The sequence below is a fragment of the Rhinopithecus bieti genome, unplaced genomic scaffold (genome assembly GCF_001698545.2).
Source record: "Rhinopithecus bieti isolate Rb0 unplaced genomic scaffold, ASM169854v2 scaffold_18862, whole genome shotgun sequence".
NCBI lineage: Eukaryota > Metazoa > Chordata > Mammalia > Primates > Cercopithecidae > Rhinopithecus > Rhinopithecus bieti.
This window is the reverse complement of record NW_016809237.1, coordinates 101,389-109,150: the sequence shown is the minus strand read 5'-3', so window position 1 is coordinate 109,150 and position 7,762 is coordinate 101,389. Positions and strand designations below refer to the sequence as shown.

General features: G+C 52.6%; 1 protein-coding gene across 3 annotated transcripts in view; it reads left to right on the top strand.

Annotated features, from left to right (window-relative positions):
* Window positions 1-6,856: 6,856 nt before the first annotated feature.
* The window catches only part of ILF3 (interleukin enhancer binding factor 3), a 44,154-nt gene continuing 43,248 nt past the window's right edge, over window positions 6,857-7,762 (top strand). For all 3 annotated transcript variants that reach the window (XM_017888939.1, XM_017888937.1, XM_017888938.1), the window contains exon 1: window positions 6,857-7,466. The gene's annotated coding sequence lies outside the window, so the exon portion shown is untranslated. The remainder of the gene's footprint in view (window positions 7,467-7,762) is intronic.

Below are 7,762 nucleotides of genomic sequence, written 5' to 3'. Positions count from 1 at the left end.
TTTTTTTTTTTGAGACGGAGTCTTGCTCTGTTGCCCAGGCTGGAGTGCAGTGGCGTGATCTCGGCTCACTGCAAGCTCCGCCTCCTAGGTTCACACCACTCTCCTGCCTCAGCCTCCCAAGTAGCTGGGACTACAGGCGCCCATCACCACGCCCGGCTAATTTTTTGTATTTTTAGTAGAGACCGTGCCACTGCACTCCAGTCTGGGCGACAGGGCGAGACTCCATAAAAAAAAAAAAAAAAAAAAAAAAAATAGCTCCCGGCAGCCAGGTGCAGTGGCTCACGCCTGTAATCCCAGCACTTTGGGAGGCTGAGGAGGGTGAATCACCAGGTCAGGAGTTCAAGACCAGCCTGGCCAACATGGTGAAAACCTACCACCACTAAAAATACAAAAATTAGCCAGGCATGGTGGCACACACCTGTAATCCCAGCTACTTGGGAGGCTGAAGCAAGAGAATTGCTTGAACCCAGGAGGGAGAGTTTGTGGTGAACCGAGATGACACCATAGAACTCCAGCCTGGGCAACAGAGCAAAACTGTCTCAGAAAAAAAAAAAAAGAATGGTGGTACGATACATATAGCATAAAATTTGCCATCTCCATCTCTTTTTTATTAAGCGACTGGGTCTCACTATGTTACCTAGGTTGGCCTTGAACTCCTGGACTGAAGGGATCACCCCGCCTCAGCCTTCCGAGTAGCTGGGATGACAGGCACTCGCCACAGTGCCTGGTTTCTGTTTAATTTTTCGAGGAACCACCATAGTGTTTTCTGGCTTCATGCTTTGGCTCCACTTTCTTCTAGGTTGGCTTCACTGTCTGCCAAGTTCCTTTATCTGGGTATATTCCCTGCCTCCAATCACACTGTGCTGTGATAGTTAATTTTAGGTGTGAACTTGGCTGGATTAGAAAATACCCAGATTTGAGCTGTGATGTAAAAATAAGACAAAGAAAAAAAAAAACAGTGGCTGGGCTCAGTGGCTCGCACCTACAATCAGCATTTTGGGAGGCCGAGGTGGGCAGATGGCTTGAGCTTGAGTTTGATGGAGACAAGCCTGGGCAACATGTGGAAAGCTTGTCTCAACAAAAAATATGAAAATTAGCAGGGTGTGGTGGTCACGCGCATGTTGTCCCAGCTACTCAGGAGGATGAAGTGAGAGGGTCACTTTAGCCCAAGAGGGGCAGTGAGCTTAGATCACACTGCTGTGCTCCAGCCTGGGTGACAGAGCAACACCTTCTCTGATAAAGCATTACTTCTGGGTGAGCATCATCCAATCTGCAGGGCTCCGATAGAACAGAAAAAGAAGGCCGGGCGCGGTGGCTCAAGCCTGTAATCCCAGCACTTCGGGAGGCCGAGACGGGCGGATCACGAGGTCAGGAGATTGAGACCATCCTGGCTAACACGGTGAAACCCCGTCTCTACTAAAAAATACAAGAAACTAGCCGGGCGAGGTGGCGGGCGCCTGTAGTCCCAGCTACTCGGGAGGCTGAGGCAGGAGAATGGCGTGAACCCGGGGACGGAGCTTGCAGTGAGCTGAGATCCGGCCACTGCACTCTCAGCCCAGGCGACAGAGCGAGACTCCGTCTCAAAAAAAAAAAAAAAAAAAAAGAACATAAAAAGGAGAGAAAGGATTTTCCTCCCCAGAGCTGGGACACTCTCCTCCTGTCTTGACAAGACTTATACCAGTGATCCCTGCTTCTCAGGCCTTCGACCTTGGACTTGGAATTACACCATTGGTGTCCCTGGCTCTGAAGCTTTAGGATTCAGACGGAGCCTCGCTACTGGTTTTTCAGGGTCTCCAGCTACTGGAGCTACTGGCTTTAGGGTCTGCAATGTGTGTGGTAGGACATCTCAGCCTCCATGATCACATGAGCCAATTATCCTAATAAATCCCCTCTCATCTACCTGCCTCCTATTAGCTTTCTTTGGAGAAATCTAATAATACACACATCATACATTTTCCTGGCTCTCTCTCTTTTTTTTTTTTTTTTTTGAGATGGAGTCTCCCTCTGTCGCCCAGGCTGGAGTGCAGTGGTGCGATCTTGGCTCACTGCAAGCTCCGCCTCCTGGGCTCACACCATTCTCCTGCCTCAGCCTCCTGAGTAGCTGTGACTACAGGCGCCAGCCACCATCCCCGGCTAATTTTTTTTTTTTTTTTTTTTTGTATTTTTAGTAGAGACAGGGTTTCACTGTGTTAGCCAGGATGGTCTTGATCTCCTGACCTCGTGATCTGCCTGCCTTGGCCTCCCAAAGTGCTGGGATTACAGGCATGAGTCACCACGTCCAGCCACATTTTCCTGGCTTTAAGATGAGAAGTCTTCTCTTTTTTTGAGACAGAGTCTTGCTCTGTCACCCAGGCTGGAGTGCAGTGGCATGATCTCAGCTGACTGCAACCTCTGCCTCTCAGATTCAAGCGATTCTCCCACCTCAGCCTCCCGAATAGCTGGGATTACAGGGGCCTGCCACCATGCCCGGATAATTTTTGTATTTTTAGTGGAGATGGGGTTTCACCATCTTGGCCAGGCTGGTCTTGAACTCTTGAACTGTTGCCACCCACCTCCGCCTCCCATAAGTACTGGGATTACACGGCCATAGAAGTCTTTTCTTGCTCCTAAGTCTCAGGCCTGGAGCTCACTGACTCTGACCGACCTGATTATATCATTTACTCATTGTAAATCTAGTCAATCATTGTGGTCAAGGTATGGGTCTAGTTTGGGAGTCAGGCAGTGGGGACCTGCCATCTGGACAACAGTGTGATGGAGAGGAATGGTTCCCCAACGACTGTGGTCATCCCAGTGTCCATCCCAGAGTGGTAACCAGTGTCCACCCTGGGGGGAGCAAGAAGGGAACAGGCATATGACAAAAAGCTTTCAAGTGGGAAGTTAACTGGGTGTGATTGGGAGAGCCGGTGGAATCTTTCAAGATGAGGAAGACAATGAATACAGAGGCTGTAAGGACAGCAGAGTCACTGAGAGTGACAGGACCTGTCTAGACAGAGGGATTGCAAGAGGGGGATGACCTCAATCTTCAACCAAAGGGCGGAGGGAGGGAAGAGAGAAGGAACAGCCAGTTGACAGATGATGTCACTAAGGCAAGGAGGGGAGAATGGTGTTGTATACAGGGTTTGTGACCACTGAGTGGTGGAACGGCAAGGGCAGAGGTGGGAGGTTGGGTCAGGATAGCAGTTCAACAAGACAGGGCAGATGGCATCTTGCGTCTTCCATCCTTTATGGTGACCAAGGACTAGGAGCCTAATGGATGGGGTTTATTGGAAGGTTGGCCTGAAAACTTCTTTAAAAAAATTTTTTTCTTTTTTTTTTCTTAGACACAGTCTCGATGTCACCCAGGCTGGAATTGGGGGTGGCTCAATCTCGGCTCACTGCAACCTCTACCACCCAGGTTCAAGGAATTCTCGTGCCTCAGCCTACCGAGTAGCTGGAATTACAGGCACTGGCTATCATGCCCAGCTAATTTTTGTACTTTTAGTGGAGACAGAGTTTTATCATGTTGGCCAGGGTGGTCTTGAGAAAAACAAGAATACAATTATGCATCTCTGAAAATAAAACTTTGTAGAGTTGGCTGGGTGCAGTGGCTCACATTTGTAATCCCAGCACTTTGGGAGGCCAAGGCGGACGGATCACCTGAGGTTGGGAGTTCGAGACCAGCCTGACCAACATGGAGAAACCCCATCTCGACTAAAAATACAAAATTAGCCGGACATGATGGCACATGCCTGTAATCCCAGCTACTTGAGAGGCTAAGGCAGGAGAATCACTTGAACCTGGGAGGCGGAGGTTGCGGTGAACCGAGATCGTGCCATTGCACTCTAGCCTGGGCAACAAGAGCGAAACTCAGTCTCAAAAAAAAAACACAAAAAACTGTACAATGGCTGCTAAGAGGGAGGAAACTGGGTGTCTGAGGAAGACTTTGTGGTCTCATATCTTTGGTACATTTGACATATCATGTGACTATGCTACCTATTAAAAATCCACAGTAAAATGTAAATAAAATAGCAGAGGGTACAGCATGCACTCTTTTTTGAGACAGGGTCTAGCTGTGCCATCCAGGCTGAAGTGCAGTGACTCCATCATGGCTCACTGCAGCCTGGACCTCCACAGCTCAAGCGATCCTCCCACCTCCTTCTCCCAAGAAGATGGGACTATGGGCACAGGCCATCACGCTCTGCTAATTTTTGTAGAGACTGGGTTTTGCCATGTTGCTCAAGCCGGCCTCAAACTCCTGGGCTTAAGGGATCCTCCAGCCTCAGCCTCCCAAAGTGCAAGGATTACAGGCGTGAGCCACCATGCCCGGCCAGGCACTCATTTTTGTAATTGTTGCGGGAAACACAGGACCAGAGAGACCAACATGGGAAACAGGAGGATTTATTTAGGTGTACACAGCTCAGTGGATTCATGTCTGAAAAGCTGAGCATTGAACAAAAACTGAGTGTGGTTTTTTTTTTTTTTTTGAGACGGAGTCTTGCTTTGTCGCCCAGGCTGGAGTGCAGTGGCGCGATCTCGGCTCACTGCAAGCTCCGCCTCCCGGGTTCACATCATTCTCCCACCTCAGCCTCCCAGTAGCTGGGACTACAGGCGCCCACCACCATGCCCGGCTAGTTTTTTGTATTTTTAGTAGAGACGGGGTTTCACCATGTTAGCCAGGATGGTCTTGATCTCCTGACCTCGTGATCCACCCACCTCGACCTCCCAAAAGTGCTGGGATTACAGGCTTGAGCCACCGCGCCCGGCCTGAGTGTGGTTTTTTTTTTTTTTTTTAGACAGAGTCTCGCTCTGTCGCCCAGCCTGGAGTGCAGTGGCTGGATCTCAGCTCACTGCAAGCTCCGCCTCCTGGGTTCATGCCATTCTCCTGCCTCAGCCTCCCGAGTAGCTGGGACTACAGGCGCCCGCCACCTCGCCCGGCTAGTTTTTTTGTATTTTTAGTAGAGACGGGGTTTCACCGTGTTAGCCAGGATGGTCTCGATCTCCTGACCTCATGATCCGCCCATCTCGGCCTCCCAAAGTGCTGGGATTACAGGCTTGAGCCACCGCGCCCGGCCTATCTGAGTGTGGTTTTTATAGGCAAACTTACAGAAGCAAAACAAAAGCAGTTAATGACACAGTGACAGGTCATGTAATCTACAGCATAACTGTTGACTTAGCATAACTTGTGGCTTTGCACAGCTGTTGGCCTTGCAGCTGCATCGAAAGAAAAACAGAATCTACAAATCTTACTAAATATAAGCATTGGCAAACACAGTCATAACTAATGGTTCAGAGGAGAGACAGTAAAGGAATTTGTTTTTCTTTTCAACTTTGCTCCGGAGGAGGGTGTCTGGAGCCCATTCCTTTGGCCTCGACTTTTCAGTGCTATCTTATAAGCATTCAAGGACACCACACTTTTAAGGACAAGGCACTCGGTCACGGGCGCCTTTACTGATGTGAGCTGGCTAAGCAGAGGAAAACTTGGTCTTCTTTTCTTTTTAACCCTTGCCTTGCCACATAATCACATCTTTACACTTCAATTTTTTTTTTTTTTTTTTTTGGAGATAGGGAGTTGGAGTCTTGCTCTATCGCCCAGGCTGGAGTGCAGTGGTGCCATCTCAGCTCACTGCAACCTCTGCCTCCTGGGTTCAAGCAATTCTCCTGCCTCAGCCTCCCAATTAGCTGGGATTACAGGCGCCTGCCACCACACCCAGTTAATTTTCGTATTTTCAGTGGAGAGGGTGTTTCACAATGTTGGCCAGGTTGGTCTCGAACTCCTGACCTCAAGTGATCCGCCCACCTCTGCCTCCCAAAGTGCTGGGATTACAAGCGTGAGCCACCACGCCCAGCCAGGAAACCCACTTTCAACACATCCTTGCTCTTATCTTTTTTTTTGAGACAGAGTCTCGCTCTGTTGCCCAGGCTGGAGTCCAGTGGCACGATCTCCGCTCACTGCAAGCTCCGCGTCCCGGGTTCATGCCATTCTGCTGCCTCAGCCTCCCGAGTAGCTGGGACTACTGGCGCCCGCCACCACGCCCGGCTAATTTTTTGTGTTATCAGTAGAGACAGGGTTTCACCGTGTTAGCCAGGACGATCTTGATCTCCTGACCTCGTGATCCGCCTGCCTCGGCCTCCCAAAGTGCTGGGATTACAAAGGTGAGCCACCGCGCCCGGCCTTCCTTGCTCTTCTTGCTCCAAATCCTGGGAACATTTGAATCAACAGGCGGGCATCTGTCAAACCTTCCTAGCAACTACGCCTGCGGATGGCCAACCTGACCCTGGCAGAGCGTGGGGTTTAGTTTAAGCAGATTGTACATCGGGGACCTCATAAGGCGCCTGGGAGCATTCAAGAACACCACGCTTTTAAGGACAAGGCACTCGGTCACGGGCGCCTTTACTTCGGAGCTCCTTGCTGTTGCTGGCCGAGCGTCCGTTGAGTCCCAGCCCCAACTTTCCCAGGAACTGGCCGTGAGCCCTCTAGTGAGATATATTTTGGCCTGGGCCTCAGTTTTTCCATCTGTCAATCGGGAAAGGGGAAAGCGGACTGGAGGGTCCCGACCAGGTCGGCTGTAGCCTTCGGAAGCTACGGCCCGGGGAGGCTACACCAAGGCAGGTCCGTGGGACGAAAGAACGCGGGCGCTCATCGGCGCCGGTCACGGGATCAAGGGACAGCAACGAGGAGACGCTGGACCTGGCCATTCCTCGCACGCATCTCTGACCTTCTGTGCCTCTCAAGAGAGATGCGGGAAGCAGAGCCACCTCCACTGTAGCCCGAAAGTCTCCGGCCAACATACCGCCAATAACAAGCTACACAAGCGTCTAAGCCTCTCAGAGCCATTTCCGCTAACGTACTCAGGGCGACGGGCGTAAGATGGCGGCCGCGCAGGCGCGAAATGCTACAGCCATGGGTAGGCTCCGCCTCTTACGCTCGCCTTGCATCACGTGGTAATGGCCGCTCAAAAACCGCCTTAGCGAAAATCAGAGCGTGACCTCGTCACGTGATGGAGGACTCCCAATACGGCAAAGGGAAGGCGCCAAAAGTTCTTGTCAGATGGCGAAGGAAACTGCGAAACTCGCCATTGTCATATGATAGAGCAACCTATCGAAAGCGGAGGGAAAGGTGCCGAAGTCACGTGACTATGCACGCAAACACCCAGGCTTGTACCACGTGATAACACACGCCCACCCCAAGACGCCCCCTATCTCTTTTCGCTCCTCCCTCCCATTTGGGTTGGGCCTGCGTCGAGGCGCAACGCGGCGTCAAAGGGGGCGGGGCTTCAGCTGATCACGTGTTCCCGCACCTCCCCGGCGCGCGCCTGCCCGCCCGCCCGCTCGCCCCCGGTCCGGACTCCTCCTCCTCCTCTTCTCGCCATTGCAGTTGGACCCAGCAGCCCGGCGCGCACCGCGTGGCTTTTGGGGGGAAGACCCCGGCGGGCTGTGGCAGGAGGGCGGCGGCGGCGGCTGCGGTCGAAGAAGGGGACGCCGACAAGGTAAGCGTCAATGTGGCGGCGGCCGGGCCCGCTCCCGCCTCTGCCCTTCCCCCCGCCCGCCTTCCTCACCGAGGTCCCCACCGAGGGTTCGCGGTGACAAGGCTGGAGGGGTCCCGCGCTCGCCGCCTCCCCCCGGTCCCCTCATCCCGGCGGCTGACCGGTTTCTCCCTTGCCGGCCTCGCTCCCGCGCTCGGCCGTTAACTCTCCTCCATTGTGCGGAGGAAACAAAATGGCGGCGGCGGCGGCGGCGAGGACTCGGTGCGCGCGCAGCCGCTCCCCCCCACACGCGGCCCCTC